Below are 19,159 nucleotides of genomic sequence, written 5' to 3'. Positions count from 1 at the left end.
AGTGTATCCAGGTATGTTGGGAGCATGCATATTAGTGTATCCAGGTATGTTGGGAGCATGCATATTAGTGTATCCAGGTATGTTGGGAGCATGCATATTAGTGTATCCAGGTATGTTGGGAGCATGCATATTAGTGTATCCAGGTATGTTGGGAGCATGCATATTAGTGCTTCCAGGTATGTTGGGAGCATGCATATTAGTGTATCCAGGTATGTTGGGAGCATGCATATTAGTGTATCCAGGTATTTTGGGAGCATGCATATTAGTGTATCCAGGTATGTTGGGAGCATGCATATTAGTGCTTCCAGGTATGTTGGGAGCATGCATATTAGTGTATCCAGGTATGTTGGGAGCATGCATATTAGTGTATCCAGGTATGTTGGGAGCATGCATATTAGTGTATCCAGGTATGTTGGGAGCATGCATATTAGTGTATCCAGGTATGTTGGGAGCATGCATATTAGTGTATCCAGGTATGTTGGGAGCATGTATATTAGTGCATCCAGGTATGTTGGGAGCATGCATATTAGTGTATCCAGGTATGTTGGGAGCATGCCTATTAGTGTTTCCAGGTATGTTGGAAGCATGCATATTAGTGCTTCCAGGTATGTTGGGAGCATGCCTATTAGTGCATCCAGGTATGTTGGGAGCATGCATATTAGTGTATCCAGGTATGCTGGGAGCATGCATATTAGTGCATCCAGGTATGTTGGGAGCATGCATATTAGTGTATCCAGGTATGTTGGGAGCATGCATATTAGTGTATCCAGGTATGTTGGGAGCATGCATATTAGTGCATCCAGGTATGTTGGGAGCATGTATATTAGTGCATCCAGGTATGTTGGGAGCATGCCTATTAGTGCATCCAGGTATGTTGGGAGCATGCATATTAGTGTATCCAGGTATGTTGGGAGCATGTATATTAGTGCATCCAGGTATGTTGGGAGCATGCATATTAGTGTTTCCAGGTATGTTGGAAGCATGCATATTAGTGCATCCAGGTATGTTGGGAGCATACATATTAGTGTATCCAGGTATGTTGGGAGCATGTATAGTAGTGCATCCAGGTATGTTGGGAGCATGCATATTAGTGTATCCAGGTATGTTGGGAGCATGTATATTAGTGTATCCAGGTATGTTGGGAGCATGTATATTAGTGTATCCAGGTATGTTGGGAGCATGCATATTAGTGTATCCAGGTATGTTGGGAGCATGTATATTAGTGTATCCAGGTATGTTGGGAGCATGTATATTAGTGTATCCAGGTATGTTGGGAGCATGTATATTAGTGTATCCAGGTATGTTGGGAGCATGTATATTAGTGTATCCAGGTATGTTGGGAGCATGTATATTAGTGTATCCAGGTATGTTGGGAGCATGCATATTAGTGTATCCAAGTATGTTGGGAGCATGCATATTAGTGTATCCAGGTATGTTGGGAGCATGTATATTAGTGCATCCAGGTATGTTGGGAGCATGCATATTAGTGTATCCAGGTATGTTGGGAGCATGCATATTAGTGCTTCCAGGTATGTTGGGAGCATGCCTATTAGTGCATCCAGGTATGTTGGGAGCATGCATATTAGTGTATCCAGGTATGTTGGGAGCATGCATATTAGTGCTTCCAGGTATGTTGGGAGCATGCATATTAGTGTATCCAGGTATGTTGGGAGCATGCATATTAGTGTATCCAGGTATGTTGGGAGCATGCATATTAGTGTATCCAGGTATGTTGGGAGCATGCATATTAGTGCTTCCAGGTATGTTGGGAGCATGCATATTAGTGCTTCCAGGTATGTTGGGAGCATGCATATTAGTGTATCCAGGTATGTTGGGAGCATGCATATTATTGTATCCAGGTATGTTGGGAGCATGCATATTAGTGCTTCCAGGTATGTTGGGAGCATGCATATTAGTGTATCCAGGTATGTTGGGAGCATGCATATTAGTGTATCCAGGTATGTTGGGAGCATGCATATTAGTGTATCCAGGCATGTTGGGAGCATGCATATTAGTGTATCCAGGTATGTTGGGAGCATGTATATTAGTGCATCCAGGTATGTTGGGAGCATGCATATTAGTGTATCCAGGTATGTTGGGAGCATGCATATTAGTGCTTCCAGGTATGTTGGGAGCATGCATATTAGTGTATCCAGGTATGTTGGGAGCATGCATATTAGTGTATCCAGGTATGTTGGGAGCATGTATATTAGTGTATCCAGGTATGTTGGGAGCATGCATATTAGTGTATCCAGGTATGTTGGGAGCATGCATATTAGTGCTTCCAGGTATGTTGGGAGCATGCATATTAGTGTATCCAGGTATGTTGGGAGCATGCATATTAGTGCTTCCAGGTATGTTGGGAGCATGTATATTAGTGCATCTAGGTATGTTGGGAGCATGCATATTAGTGCTTCCAGGTATGTTGGGAGCATGCCTATTAGTGCTTCCAGGTATGTTGGGAGCATGCCTATTAGTGCATCCAGGTATGTTGGGAGCATGCATATTAGTGCTTCCAGGTATGTTGGGAGCATGCATATTAGTGTATCCAGGTATGTTGGGAGCATGCATATTAGTGCATCCAGGTATGTTGGGAGCATGCATATTAGTGTATCCAGGTATGTTGGGAGCATGCCTATTAGTGCATCCAGGTATGTTGGGAGCATGCATATTAGTGCTTCCAGGTATGTTGGGAGCATGCATATTAGTGCATCCAGGTATGTTGGGAGCATGCATATTAGTGTATCCAGGTATGTTGGGAGCATGCATATTAGTGCTTCCAGGTATGTTGGGAGCATGTATATTAGTGCTTCCAGGTATGTTGGGAGCATGCATATTAGTGCTTCCAGGTATGTTGGGAGCATGCATATTAGTGTATCCAGGTATGTTGGGAGCATGCCTATTAGTGCATCCAGGTATGTTGGGAGCATGCATATTAGTGCTTCCAGGTATGTTGGGAGCATGCATATTAGTGCATCCAGGTATGTTGGGAGCATGCATATTAGTGCTTCCAGGTATGTTGGGAGCATGCATATTAGTGTATCCAGGTATGTTGGGAGCATGCATATTAGTGTATCCAGGTATGTTGGGAGCATGCATATTAGTGTATCCAGGTATGTTGGGAGCATGCATATTAGTGTATCCAGGTATGTTGGGAGCATGCATATTAGTGCTTCCAGGTATGTTGGGAGCATGCATATTAGTGTATCCAGGTATGTTGGGAGCATGCATATTAGTGTATCCAGGTATGTTGGGAGCATGTATATTAGTGTATCCAGGTATTTTGGGAGCATGCATATTAGTGTATCCAGGTATGTTGGGAGCATGCATATTAGTGCTTCCAGGTATGTTGGGAGCATGCATATTAGTGTATCCAGGTATGTTGGGAGCATGCATATTAGTGCTTCCAGGTATGTTGGGAGCATGTATATTAGTGCATCTATGTATGTTGGGAGCATGCATATTAGTGCTTCCAGGTATGTTGGGAGCATGCCTATTAGTGCTTCCAGGTATGTTGGGAGCATGCCTATTAGTGCATCCAGGTATGTTGGGAGCATGCATATTAGTGCTTCCAGGTATGTTGGGAGCATGCATATTAGTGTATCCAGGTATGTTGGGAGCATGCATATTAGTGCATCCAGGTATGTTGGGAGCATGCATATTAGTGTATCCAGGTATGTTGGGAGCATGTATATTAGTGCATCTATGTATGTTGGGAGCATGCATATTAGTGCTTCCAGGTATGTTGGGAGCATGCCTATTAGTGCTTCCAGGTATGTTGGGAGCATGCCTATTAGTGCATCCAGGTATGTTGGGAGCATGCATATTAGTGCTTCCAGGTATGTTGGGAGCATGCATATTAGTGCATCCAGGTATGTTGGGAGCATGCATATTAGTGTATCCAGGTATGTTGGGAGCATGCATATTAGTGCTTCCAGGTATGTTGGGAGCATGTATATTAGTGCATCCAGGTATGTTGGGAGCATGTATATTAGTGCATCTAGGTATGTTGGGAGCATGCATATTAATGTATCCAGGTATGTTGGGAGCATGCCTATTAATGCATCCAGGTATGTTGGGAGCATGCATATTAGTGTATCCAGGTATGTTGGGAGCATGTATATTAGTGCATCTAGGTATGTTGGGAGCATGCCTATTAATGTATCCAGGTATGTTGGGAGCATGCCTATTAGTGCATCCAGGTATGTTGGGAGCATGCCTATTAGTGCATCCAGGTATGTTGGGAGCATGCATATTAGTGTATCCAGGTATGTTGGGAGCATGTATATTAGTGCATCCAGGTATGTTGGGAGCATGCCTATTAGCGCATCCAGGTATGTTGGGAGCATGCATATTAATGTATCCAGGTATGTTGGGAGCATGCCTATTAGTGCATCCAGGTATGTTGGGAGCATGCCTATTAGCGCATCCAGGTATGTTGGGAGCATGCATATTAGTGCATCCAGGTATGTTGGGAGCATGCGTATTAGTGCATCCAGGTATGTTGGGAGCATGCCTATTAGCGCATCCAGGTATGTTGGGAGCATGTATATTAGTGCATCCAGGTATGTTGGGAGCATGCCTATTAGTGCATCCAGGTATGTTGGGAGCATGCATATTAGTGCATCCAGGTATGTTGGGAGCATGCATATTAGTGTATCCAGGTATGTTGGGAGCATGCCTATTAGCGCATCCAGGTATGTTGGGAGCATGCATATAAGTGTATCCAGGTATGTTGGGAGCATGCCTATTAGTGCATCCAGGTATGTTGGGAGCATGTGAATTAGTGTATCCACATCTGTAGTGAGCATGCATAGTGATGCATCTTAGCGTACTACATTAATTTACTGTTGCTTTTACTTACAGGGAAAGAGTGCAGGGGGACCTTATCTTCATTCCCCAATATTGACAAATATAAAAGACGAGTTTCTGCTCATCAAGTTTTTGCCTCCGGCCCACCTACATGTTATAGAGGGGGTGGAGGAACACGTTAAGCCTCCTATACAATGCACTAATTACCAGACTATGTTTTGTGATTATAATGCGCGGCCCAAACCTATAATCCTCTCTCCCTACTGAAACCTGTACACTAAATACAGTGTTGATTCCACGAGGCTTTGATGTTGTTCTCCCGCCTGTAAACTGCTTATAAAACCTCCATTAGTGAAAGATTTAAAGGTTAAGCTCAGACTCCGCGCCTTCTTTTATATTTCCTAGCTGACCCAAACAGGGCAAATTAATTGTTACAATGCCCACATTTCCGTCCACAGTGTAAAATTGTTCTATTGTCATCATATTTATTAAAAAGGAAAAAATACATAGTCAGAATGGTCGGCGCGTTTCGCAGCTTCCATCTGCTGACCTCTGGAGACGAGCCAAGGCCCGGATTTTACTGCCTCGTTTTCGGCCGCTGTGCGGAGAGTTAATTACGCGCAGATTCCCTTCCACTTGTTTGTCATTAAAGCCGGAGTGTGTTTAATTAAAACACGGCCGTAAATTCACCAGAAATTCATTTTTACGGATGTGGAAAAGTAAAACTGCAGCTCCTTAACTCTCTGCTTTATTGCCAGCTGGGGCTGAAAGGGTTAAAGTTGCTTTTATAGCGAGAGGAATCTTTAGATCTATTAATAAAATGATAATGAAATTCAATGAAAATGAGTGAATCGAAATTGTTCTAAAAACTCCTGGCAAGTTTATTATCCTCCGTTGTTTCCACCACCAGACGGTCGCAATAAAAACAAGGAAAAAAGTTATTATAGATCTGCGGCTTCCTACAGTCACACTGCATTGTATATAGCAGGGGGAGGTAGGACTGACGTATTTTATTGTTACCCCCTTCCACTAAGCCTCACACACTTTTAAGAAAACTGGCGTAAAGATCATGATAGAATTACCCCCATTGTGTTTTAATTTCTCATCATTTCCAAGATCTCTGCTTGCGGTCAGTGAATTAAACTTTGTTCCTGAGCTCTTTTCAGTAGTCCCACAGACGTTTAGAGGCGGCGGGAGCTCCATCATTTCATCACTACTATCCCTCCCATTCCTCCAAACGCAGCTTTCACAAATATCTGCAACAGTTTTTATGGCATAAAAAACTTTATCATTTACAACATCTCTGCTTCCTCTCAGCAAATGGATGAAGTTTTTATTATATCCTGGAGCAAAGAGCTCAAATCCTCCTGCTGAGGGTTTGCTACAATTGGCTCTAGTCTATACAATGCTCTGTGAGCTAAACACATCAGAAGCAGAAATCTCCCACCTGTCCCAATAATCTGCAATGTATCAGTGCAAGTGCCATGTATCAGTACAGGTACGATGTATCAGTACAGGTACGATGTATCAGTGCAGGTACGATGTATCAGTGCAAGTGTGATGTATCAGTACAGGTTTAGGCCGGCGTCACACTCGGCGTAAGACAATACGGTCCGTTTTTTACGTCCGTACTACGGCCGTAATACGGAGAAATGTTCCCAAAATAGTGATCCGTAGTCAGGGTGTGTCAGCGTATTTTGCGCATGGCATGCTCGGTATGTAATCCGTATGGCATCCGTACTGCGAGATTTTCGCGCAGGCTTGCAAAACCGACATCTAATGGATTTATGTGCTCAAATGTTCGGGAAAACATATATACAGTATATATATATATGTCATTGAGACACATATATATATATTCTGTATTTAGATTTCATTCAACGCGATATCTGTGAACAGCCGGTAATTCAATTACCGGCTTTTCATTTCTCCTGCACAAACCCGACAGGATATGAGACATGGTTTTCATACAGTAAACCATCTCATATCCCCTTTTTTTTTTGCATATTCCACACTACTAATGTTAGTAGTGTGTATGTGCAAAATTTCAGCGCTGTAGCTGCTAAAATAAAGGGTTAAATGGCGGAAAAAATTGGCGTGGGCTCCCGCGCAATTTTCTCCGCCAGAATGGTAAAGCCAGTGACTGAGGGCAGATATTAATAGCCAGGAGAGGGTCCATGGTTATTGGCCCCCCCGTGGCTAAAAACATCTGCCCCCAGCCACCCCAGAAAAGGCACATCTGGAAGATGCGCCTATTCTGGCACTTGGCCACTCTCTTCCCACTCCCTGTAGCGGTGGGCTATGGGGTAATGAAGGGTTAATGCCACCTTGCTATTGGAAGGTGACATTAAGCCAGATTAATAATGGAGAGGCGTCACTTATGACACCTATCCATTATTAATCCAATTGTTGGAAAGGGTTAAAAAACACACACACATGATTTAAAAGTATTTTAATGAAATAAACACAGCGGTTGTTGTAATAATTTATTGTTCTCTCAATCCATCAGGAACACCCTCGCTTGGAAAAATAATAAACGCACAAGATACATACCTTCTGGTGAACCGTCTCGTCCCACGAAGTAATCCATCTGAAGGGGTTAACTAATATTACAGGCAGGAGCCCTGCTAATGCAGCTGTGCTCCGTGCCTGTAATCCCCGGGTGCTGAAAGGAAAGCAGTGATCTGTACTTACATTGAGTCGCGGTGATGCGCCCCTGCTGGATGTTCTCATGAACTGCAGCCTGGGAACTTTTTCCCACGCTCCAGGTCATATGAGGACATCCACCAGGGGGCGCATCACCGCGAATGAAGGAAATGTAGGTCAATGACTACAGGCTAAAAAGGCTAAAAAATTATTTTTGAGGAAAGAAAAATTATTTTTTATTTTCACGGCTCTGCGTTATAAACTTCTGTGAAGCACTTGGGGGTTCAAAGTGCTCACCACACATCTAGATAAGTTCCCTTGGGGGTTTAGTTTCCAAAATGGGGTCACTTGTGTGGGGTTTCTACTGTTTAGGCATATCAGGGGCTCTGCAAACGCAACGTGACGCCCGCAGAGCATTCCATCAAAGTCTGCATTTCAAAACATCACTACTTCACTTCCAAGCCCCGGCATGTGCCCAAACAGTGGTTTACCCCCACATATGGGATATCACCGTACTCAGGAGAAACTGGACAACAACTCTTGGGGTCAAATTTCTCCTGTTACCCTTTGAAAAATAAAAAAATCAGGGCTAAAAAAAATTTTTTGAGGAAAGAAAACGTATTTATTATTTTCACGGCTCTGCGTTATAAACTTCTGTGAAGCACTTGGGGGTTCAAAGTGCTCACCACACATCTAGATTAGTTCCTTGGGAGGTCTAGTTTCCAAAATGGGGTCACTTATGGGGAAGCTCCAATGTTTAGGCACACAGGGGCTCTCCAAACGCGACATGGTGTCCGCTAATGATTGGAGCTAATTTTCCATTCAAAAAGCCAAATGGCGTGCCTTCCCTTCCAAGCCCTGCCGTGCACCCAAACAGTGGTTTACCCCCACATATGAGGTATCGGCGTACTCAGGGGAAATTGCCCAACAAATTTTAGGATCCATTTTATCCTGTCGCCCATGTGAAAATTAAAAAATTGAGGCTAAAAGAATTTTTTTGTGAAAAAAAAGTACTTTTTCATTTTTACGGATCAATTTGTGAAGCACCTGATGGTTTAAAGTGCTCACTATGCATCTAGATAAGTTCCTTGGGGGGTCTCTTTTCCAAAATGGGGTCACTTGTTGGGAAGCTCCAATGTTTAGGCACACAGGGGCTCTCCAAACGCGACATGGTGTCCGCTAACGATGGAGATAATTTTTCATTCAAAAAGTCAAATGGCACTCCTTCCCTTCCAAGACTTACCATGTGCCCAAACAGTGGTTTACCCCCACATGTGAGGTATCAGTGTACTCAGGAGAAATTGCCCAACAAATTTTAGGATCCCTTTTATCCTGTTGCCCATGTGAAAATTAAAAAATTGAGGCTAAAATAATTTTTTTGTGAAAAAAAAGTACTTTTTCATTTTTACAGATCAATTTGTGAAGCCCCTGGGGGTTTAAAGTGCTCACTATGCATCTAGATAAGTTCCTTGGGGCGTCTAGTTTCCAAAATGGGGTCACTTGTGGGGGAGCTCCAATGTTTAGGCACACGGGGGCTCTCCAAACGCGACATGGTGTCCGCTAAAGATTGGAGCCAATTTTTAATTCAAAAAGTCAAATGGCGCTCCTTCCCTTCCGAGTTCTGCCGTGCGCCCAAACAGTGGTTTACCCCCACATATGAGGTATCAGCGTACTCAGGACAAATTGGACAACAACTTTCGTGGTCCAGTTTCTCCTTTTACCCTTGGGAAAATAAAAAAATTGTTGCTAAAAATCATTTTTGTGACTAAAAAGTGAAATGTTCATTTTTTCCTTCCATGTTGCTTCTGCTGCTGTGAAACACCTGAAAGGTTAATAAACTTCTTGAATGTGGTTTTGAGCACCATGAGGGGTGCAGTTTTTAGAATTGTGTCACTTTTGGGTATTTTCAGCCATATAGAACCCTCAAATTGACTTCAAATGTGAGGTGGTCCCTAAAAAAAATGGTTTTGTAAATTTTGTTGTAAAAATTAGAAATCACTGGTCAAATTTTAACCCTTATAACTTCCTAGCAAAAAAAAATGTTGTTTCCAAAATTGTGCTGATGTAAAGTAGACATGTGGGAAATGTTATTTATTAACTATTTTGTGTCACATAACTCTTTGGTTTAACAGAATAAAAATTCAAAATGTGAAAATTGCAAAATTTTCAAAATTTTCGCCAAATTTCCATTTTTTTCACAAATAAACGCAGAAATTATCGACCTAAATTTACCACTAACATGAAGCCCAATATGTCACGAAAAAACAATCTCAGAATCGCTAGGATCCGTTGAAGCGTTCCTGAGTTATTACCTCATAAAGGGACACTGGTCAGAATTGCAAAAAACGGCAAGGTCATTAAGGCCAAAATAGGCTGGGTTATGAAGGGGTTAAAATACTTTTAAATCATGTGTGTGTGTGTTTTTTAACCCTTTCCAACAATTGGATTAATAATGGATAGGTGTCATAATTGACGCCTCTCCATTATTAATCTGGCTTAATGTCACCTTCCAACAGCAAGGTGGCATTAACCCTTCATTACCCCATATCCCACCGCTACAGGGAGTGGGAAGAGAGTGGCCAAGTGCCAGAATAGGCGCATCTTCCAGATGTGCCTTTTCTGGGGTGGCTGGGGGCAGATGTTTTTAGCCACGGGGGGGGGCCAATAACCATGGACCCTCTCCTGGCTATTAATATCTGCCCTCGGTCACTGGCTTTACCATTCTGGCGGAGAAAATTGCGCGGGAGCCCATGCCAATTTTTTCCGCCATTTAACCCTTTATTTTAGCAGCTACAGCGCTGAAATTTTGCACATACACACTACTAACATTAGTAGTGTGGAATATGCAAAAAAAAGGGGATATGAGATGGTTTACTGTATGTAACCATGTCTCATATCCTGTCGGGTTTGTGCAGGAGAAATGAAAAGCCGGCAATTGAATTACCGACTTTTCACTAACACCGCTGCGTATTTCTCGCAAGTCACACTGCAGGTCCGTGTGGAATCCGTATTTTTCTCGCCCCCATAGACTTTCATTAGCGATTTTTTTGCGCAATACGCTGACAAACGCAGCATGCTGCGATTTTGTACGGCCGTAGAAAGCCGTATAATACTGAACCGTAATATACGGCTAATAGGAGCAGCCCCATTGAGAATAATTGTGCCGTATGTAATGCGAGTTTTACGGACGTAGTTTCTGCGCTCTTACGTCCGTAAAACTCGCCAGTGTGACGCCGGCCTTAATGTATAAGTACAGGTATAATGCATCAGTGCAGGTACCATGTATCAGTGCAGGTACAATGTATCAGTGCAGGTACAATGTGTCAGTGCAGGTACAATGTGTCAGTGCAGGTACGATGTATCAGTGCAGGTATAATGTATCAGTACAGATTTAATGTATAAGTACAGGTATAATGCATCAGTGCAGGTACCATGTATCAGTGCAGGTATAATGTATCAGTGCAGGTATAATGCATCAGTGCAGGTACCATGTATCGGTGCAGGTATAATGTATCAGTGCAGGTACAATGTATCAGTGCAGGTATAATGTATCAGTGCAGGTACCATGTATCAGTGCAAGTGTGATGTATCAGTACAGGTTTAATGTATAAGTACAGGTATAATGCATCAGTGCAGGTACCATGTATCAGTGCAGGTACAATGTATCAGTGCAGGTACAATGTGTCAGTGCAGGTACAATGTGTCAGTGCAGGTACGATGTATCAGTGCAGGTATAATGTATCAGTACAGATTTAATGTATAAGTACAGGTATAATGCATCAGTGCAGGTACCATGTATCAGTGCAGGTATAATGTATCAGTGCAGGTATAATGCATCAGTGCAGGTACAATGTATCAGTGCAGGTACAATGTATCAGTGCAGGTACAATGTGTCAGTGTAGGTATAATGTATCAGTGCAGGTACCATGTATCAGTGCAGGTATAATGTATCAGTGCAGGTACCATGTATCAGTGCAAGTGTGATGTATCAGTACAGGTTTAATGTATAAGTACAGGTATAATGCATCAGTGCAGGTACCATGTATCAGTGCAGGTACAATGTATCAGTGCAGGTACAATGTGTCAGTGCAGGTACAATGTGTCAGTGCAGGTACGATGTATCAGTGCAGGTATAATGTATCAGTACAGATTTAATGTATAAGTACAGGTATAATGCATCAGTGCAGGTACCATGTATCAGTGCAGGTATAATGTATCAGTGCAGGTATAATGCATCAGTGCAGGTACCATGTATCGGTGCAGGTACAATGTATCAGTGCAGGTACAATGTGTCAGTGTAGGTATAATGTATCAGTGCAGGTACCATGTATCAGTGCAGGTATAATGTATCAGTGCAGGTACCATGTATCAGTGCAAGTGTGATGTATCAGTACAGGTTTAATGTATAAGTACAGGTATAATGCATCAGTGCAGGTACCATGTATCAGTGCAGGTATAATGTATCAGTGCAGGTATAATGCATCAGTGCAGGTATAATGTATCAGTGCAGGTATAATGCATCAGTGCAGGTATAATGGATCAGTGCAGGTACCATGTATCAGTGCAGGTATAATGTATCAGTGCAGGTATAATGCATCAGTGCAGGTATAATGTATCAGTGCAGGTATAATGCATCAGTGCAGGTATAATGCATCAGTGCAGGTATAATGTATCAGTGCAGGTATAATGCATCAGTGCAGGTATAATGCATCAGTGCAGGTACCATGTATCAGTGCAGGTATAATGTATCAGTGCAGGTATAATGCATCAGTGCAGGTATAATGTATCAGTGCAGGTACCATGTATCAGTGCAGGTACCATGTATGAGTGCAGGTATAATGTATCAGTGCAGGTACGATGTATCAGTGCAGGTACGATGTATCAGTACAGGTATAATGTATAACTACAGGTATAATGTATCAGTGCAGGTACCATGTATCAGTGCAGGTATAATGTATGAGTCTGGACATCCACTCTCAGATAATTGTCTAAAATGGGTACAGCTGTTTCACAATATCTGCTGTGAGAAGGTTTGTACCGCATTTAAAGGGGTAGTGCATTGATAACTACTAGATGGGTTGGGTTCTGACTGCCCAGGTAGAACTAGTGCATTTTGCGCACTACTTACCCCTTCCAACTAAGGCCCCTTTCACACATCATTTTTTTGCTATCAGTCACAATCTGTCGAATTAAAAAAAAAAACGGATCCTGCGAGACTGATGCCGCCGGATCCGTTTTTTTTCTCATAGGCTTGTGCAGCGCCCCAGTGACCTGGTCGTTGCAGTAACATCGCTCTGCCACTAAGGGGAGTGATGGTACGTCTGATGGCACTAAAGGAGTTCACCTGACCAGGTATCACAGGCACCAATACATTTCACCGTCTGGCCTCCAGGGGGAGCTAAGGGTACTATGCATTAGGCCACTCCTCACACTCTGGTAAAACTGGGGGTTGGATAGAAAGTGAGAGAAGAAGCTGACTGGGTTTTGAGAGAAGGGGTTGCTTGAGAAGATTCAGGGGGGTCTCTGTCAGGGGTGGTATCCTGACAGAGGCCTAGCGAACAGGACAGAGCGTTAAGGAACCGCGCCTGCACTACATTGCGGCGGTGTCTCAAGAAAGGACAAGAAGCGAGGTTTATTGTGAAGAGTGAGAAACGAGATCACAGCAAAAAGGAGAAAACGCCAGTAGGAGTCGTGCCGTAAGATCGAGGCAACATCCTACTGAGGCGCGTAGCCGGTGGCCGGAACGCCGAGGAAGTATTGGACTCCAAGCACTACTTCAAACAGCGGCAGGACAGTTAATTATAGGTTGGCTGTCTCACCTAAATCACCTAAGCAGGCATAGGGGGCAATTGTGGGAGAGGGGCGACACTAGGGTCCCAGAAGAACTCCAGGCCTACCCGTCATATGGGTGCGTCCTAGCCATATCATCTGGGGGATGGAGAAGAACATCAGAATAGATACGAGTTGTGGGAAAGAACATCAGAATAAGACACAACAGTTGTGAGGACTATCCCGTGGTGCTCAGCAGGGAGGTACTACAACACACAGGCGCTAGAAGGTAGGCACAGATTTCCACCTGTGAAGGAAACTCTGGATGTGCCTTCGGACCGGCCAGTCTTAGCCAGCCCTGTTAGCAGTACTCCGGATTGCGGACCCTGAAGCCTACAGTAAAGAGGTAAAGAGACTGCAACCCTGTGTCCTCGTTATTTCCTCGCACCACCATCTTTTATTGGACGCCCCTTAGCAGGGTCACGGACCGGGTCAGGCCACCGTGACAACCCCAAGACCGAGACTGAGAGGCCCGGTACCGAGTGCCCCGCGGCCCTGCGTCTGGGGGCGCTCCACTTGTATTAGCGACGGATTGGGACAGATGGCCTCACGTTTCATTCTTCATTTGCCGGATCCGTCGAAAAATGATTGTCTGGCGGCCGGAGACAACAGACAAAGTAACGTTTTTTGTGTCCATCAAAAAAACAGACAGCGACGGATCTGTTGTTTGCTCGAATGGAAGCCTATGGGCGCCGGATCCGTCAAATGATGGAATCCGGCGACAGATTCCGTTTTTTTTTAACTGAGCATGCTCCGATCCAATTAGCCAGATCCGCTAGTCGGATCCATCGAGAAAACAAATCCGTCGCATCAGTTTTTCACAATCTGCAACGGATCCGTCGAGCCAACGGATTGTGACTGATGGCAAAAAACTGATGTGTGAAAGGGGCCTAAACTTCACCCACTTTTAAGAAAAGAGTCAAGAGAGCAAAAAAAGTAGCAAAGTTTTTGCGCAAATGCTATTTTCATAAAATTTTGCAACGTTTACTGAAGTCCATGGTAAATATACCCCTCTGTTTTTTTTATTTCTTAGCATTTTCATCATCTCTGCTTGCTGCCAACGAATGGAACACTCTATTCACCTATCTTCAGCAGTCTCATAGACATTGAATGGAGGAGCAGCACGAATGCACGATCACGCATCATCCAAATGGGGCACAAGTTCTAGCGATCAGTTCTGGATGGGGATGTTCCCATTCACTTACAGCAAACAGTGGCCTTGATGGTAAGGAATAGAAAAGCAGCAGAACTTTTCATTCTAAAACAACTAAATTCAGAAATCCTTTTTAAATTACTTGTAACCCTTTAATGAAAATGCGAAATGCGCTGGTTGTGCGACGCAGCAGAATAACGTACATTAGCAGGCCGATCTGTCATGGATAATGTACATACAGGAAAGATATATATCTATGTATATGTATATATGTACAGTCAGAGAGCCATTGTCTTCATTGTTTGGATTCACTTTTTCCTGCCAAACTCTACAGGCATTAAATGGGTTAACCGCCACTAACTGAATAGGGGATTATAAAGCTTGGTGGCAATGACAGTCGCCACAAAAACAAGAGGAAGTGATTAGCTAATGAAAAGACGAAAACAACAAAACCTCGGTAATTGGCGACGAGTTTAAGCAAAGAAGTTCGGATAATTAGGGGCTAAATTCCCTTTGCTAGACGTGATCCATCTGTATGGAAAAGCACAAGGTGAGGGGCCGCACGGTATTAAGGGTCAGCGAAATGACGACATCTTTATTTCAAGCTCCTATAATTAAAGATTAAATTATGCCATTGTAGTCCAGAATTAATGGCGGAGCTCAGCCACATATTTATAATGATTTCCTTGCTCGATACAATAGTAAATTAGTTTAATTAACTTGTTCATTGCCACAATGCAGAATATTGAGAATTTTAAAACTATTTCTGTGCTCTCATGCGTTTTGTATATGCAGTGCTATGTCTTCATGATTACTGATCACACACAAATCTTGTTTGTAGTCTGATCCTATAGTTATATCTTACTCCCTTCCATCTATTTTTTTAGTTTTAGGGGGTGCAAAGGTAGAAGTCGCACCCAGGCTCTGGTACTTCAGGGGGCTACAAACTGGTATTATAATGGCATGTGATACACGAGGTCTTGTTGAAGAATTCGCATAGGGGACCCAAGAGTTTTGGCACCTGCCTGCAGCATAATCACATTTTTAGTGCCCTAGTAATCACTGTTCTCGATGTTATTGAGCAAGAACAAAAAAAATCAATTTAAAAATGGAGCCCACCGCGCTATCGGTGTGAATAGAGATCCGATAGCTGCTATTGTGCAGGAGCTGGCGGCGCCATCTTGCTGGAGAAGAAAAATAATTTCCTCCTCCAAGATGGCGCCGCCCGCACCTGCACAATAGCAGCTCTCGGAGATAGTCGAGAGGGATCAGTGACCTGTCAGCAGTCTCTGCTAGTTAATCCATCATTTACTGTAAGCATTACAAACTGTTAATAAAGTCTATTCATGTCACGCAGCAATCTGCTGTGGATTCTACAACTTCTATCTATTATCTCTCATACCACTTTATCTAATCCTCATTTACTGTCACATTACAAACATTTATTGGAGAGCGTTCACATTCTGCTGCGCTCTATTGTGCTCATCTGTCCTTCTGGTTCTGAGGCATTCGATCTGTCCTGCCTCATTTCTTTGTCTGTCATCTAGCTTAGCCCGTTATCCGGGTTCTCATTGTTCCACGTACCTTTCAGCCTGCTGTGCCAACGCCCTGGGTCTGCATGTCCACCCTGATCTGTGGCTTTGTGAGTCCTCATCACTAGGTGAACCCTAACAAGTGGCCTTTATATGTGTCGGGGTCAGCCAATCTGGATCAGTCAACCATGTAATAAATCTCAACCTTACCCCTATAGCAGATGTCGAGAGAGAGTTGAGATGCCACCATACACATGGTCAGGTCTTCTGTTCTGGCCAACCTGTGTATGGTCACCTTCAGAACAACTGAAGAACCTTGCTGCTGATAGTGATAAAGTGCAGACATTACATTGAACACTGGCCAACACAACAACTATGATTTTGATGGCCCATTCCCAGGATAGGCAATTAATATTAGATCGGTGGGGGTCCAACTCTCGGCAGCTCAACCAGACAGCTGTTTGTAGCTTCGGTAGTGGGAAAATGTAAAGTGTATGGAGTCAAACTACTACAACTCCATGCACTATGTAGTAGCCATTCTCGGGTCCTACAGCTCAGCTCCTATTGAAATGGATAGAAGCTGAGTTGCCGCACCTCAGAGTGGCCACTATCGAAGGCGTGACGATTCAGATCCATAGAATGTGTACTTCCTCAGATAGCAGGACCTGCTGACATCGGATGGTGCTGTAAAGTGCCTAAAGTTGTCCCAATGTCATCTGTGTCAGCCTAATGATCACTCACAAGTCAACTCCAGATATCTCCCAAATGAATAAGGCCATCGTTGGATTCATCTACTCTCACATTCCTTCTCGTGAAGGTTCATTCATGTTGTGGTCTCCAATATGGATTCTGAAACTATTACCAATTTACACTACTCGCTTTTCTTGCCTTCTAAATTCTTCTTGATCCAGCACCTAGTGTGTTTTCTTACGGGCTTTTATTCAAGCACATTTCCCACACTTGTCTGACACAGGTGGAGATTTCATTGCATGGAGGATAAACATCCAGCTTCACCTGCGTCCTGGCATATGTTATGCTTCGTACACCCACCTCCCGCTGACCCACCTCCTAATTTCCCAGCACAAAGCTTCGCTTCACAAATTTAATTAATGTGCAAACTAGTCCCGTATGTTTCATGCTGGCAGTCGGAACCTCGGCCTCATGCTTTCCTTGCCTCATTCCACCAAAGCTATCAACTACAATGCAAGCTTTCATCAATGGTCAGGGAGGACACCTGCAATGAACACCTCCCAAAAATGTATTCTATGTGTATATATCTATTCTATCTATTCTATTCTAACCTGTCACGTTGTGATTGTACTGTACGTGGCACATGAATTGCCGGCTTTTACAAGGAGATCGGTGTGTAAAAATCGGACAGCGCTCGCATGGTCCGAGTGCTGTGCGATTTTTTTCTCGCACCGATTTACTTGTATTGTGGGATGCGATCCAATTTCCGATTACAATCGCAGAATGCTGCAACTTTTTCCAGTCCAATCGTGATCTGATCCGAGCTGGAAAAAAAAGTAAAAGTAAAAAGCAAAGTAAAAGCAAAATCTCAGACCTGCTCAGATCTCCTTGGATGAGCCTTAAATATTGCAAGGAGCATATCAAAAGCTGCAGATGAATTGCGGCTCTGATTACACAGCAGGTTTTTTTCTATGAATTTCAGATTTCCCTTCTATGAAGATATTGATGGGCACCGCAGGGAGCCTCAAATGGTTGAGACCATGCAGAAATATTGATATATGGGATAATACAGACCCCCACCATTGAAAAATATAAATACTTTATGCTGGAAATGATGGACACGTTTCGTGGAAGGAAAAGGCAGCAGTGATTGATTAGCAACACATGGATGATAATGGTTATAGGGTAATTCTAGCCAGAATTGATATTAACCCCAAAGTCAGAGCAATCGTTCGTAAATAACATGTAAAACATCTGAAAATATATGTTCTGTCAAAAACCTTTTTACACCTCTGAATGTTACTCCCATTATACCCCAGGATGGAACAGAGATGTCACCACTTTACACCAGAAGGAGCTTTCTCATGTACTAATTTTCATCTCCCCAAGGAAAAACAAATGAGCTGTCAAATATGGACAGGAAACATTTATATCACTTTTTAAACATCTGATCTAAGCATGTATAAATTAAAAAAATGGCGACAATATTACTGTCAGTTACATAGAAAAAAACACATAATTACTACGCAGTTTTTAGTTACTACAAAACTGCCCCTATGTGCAAAAATATAACTACTACAATAATGCCCCCTATGTACAAGAATATAACTACTATAATGCTGCTCCTATGTACAAGAATATAACTACTATAATACTGCTCCTATGTGCAAAAATATAACTACTACAATAATGCCCCCTATGTACAAGAATATAACTACTATAATGCTGCTCCTATGTACAAGAATATAACTACTATAATACTGCTCCTATGTACAAGAGTATAACTACTATAATACTGCCTCTATGTACAAGAATATAACTACTATAATACCGCTCCTATGTACAAGAATATAACTACTATAATACTGCTCCTATGTACAAGAATATAACTACTATAATACTGCCCCTATGTATAAGAATATAACTACTATAATACTGCTCCTATGTACAAGAATATAACTACTATAATACTGCCCCTATGTACAAGAATATAACTACTATAATACTGCTCCTATGTACAAGAATATAACTACTATAATACTGCTCCTGTGTACAAGAGTATAACTACTATAATACTGCTCCTATGTACAAGAATATAACTGCTATAATATTGCCTCTATGTACAAGAATATGACTACTATAATACTGCCCCTATGTACAAGAATATAACTACTATAATACTGCCCCCTATGTACAAGAATATAAGTACTATAATACTGCCCCATGTACAAGAATATAACTACTATAATACTGCTCCTATGTACAGTAATATAACTGCTATAATACTGCTCCTATGTACAAGAATATAACTACTATAATACTGCTCCTATATACAAGAATATAACTACTATAATACTGCTCCTATGTACAAGAATATAACTACTATAATACTGCTCCTATGTACAAGAATATAACTACTAAAATACTACCCCTATGTACAAGAATATAACTACTATAATACTGCTCCTATGAACAAGAATATAACTACTATAATACT

General features: G+C 42.5%; 1 long non-coding RNA gene across 1 annotated transcript in view; it reads left to right on the top strand.

The window, feature by feature from the left end:
• Positions 1-14,500, top strand: part of LOC143787679 (uncharacterized) — a 268,730-nt gene extending 254,230 nt beyond the window's left edge. Inside the window, exon 5 of the long non-coding RNA XR_013218436.1 lies at positions 14,321-14,500. This is a non-coding gene — a long non-coding RNA (uncharacterized LOC143787679). The remainder of the gene's footprint in view (positions 1-14,320) is intronic.
• Positions 14,501-19,159: the final 4,659 nt, after the last annotated feature.

Source organism: Ranitomeya variabilis, chromosome 8, assembly GCF_051348905.1.
Source record: "Ranitomeya variabilis isolate aRanVar5 chromosome 8, aRanVar5.hap1, whole genome shotgun sequence".
NCBI classification, from domain to species: domain Eukaryota; kingdom Metazoa; phylum Chordata; class Amphibia; order Anura; family Dendrobatidae; genus Ranitomeya; species Ranitomeya variabilis.
This window is presented reverse-complemented; position numbering and strand designations above follow the sequence as displayed.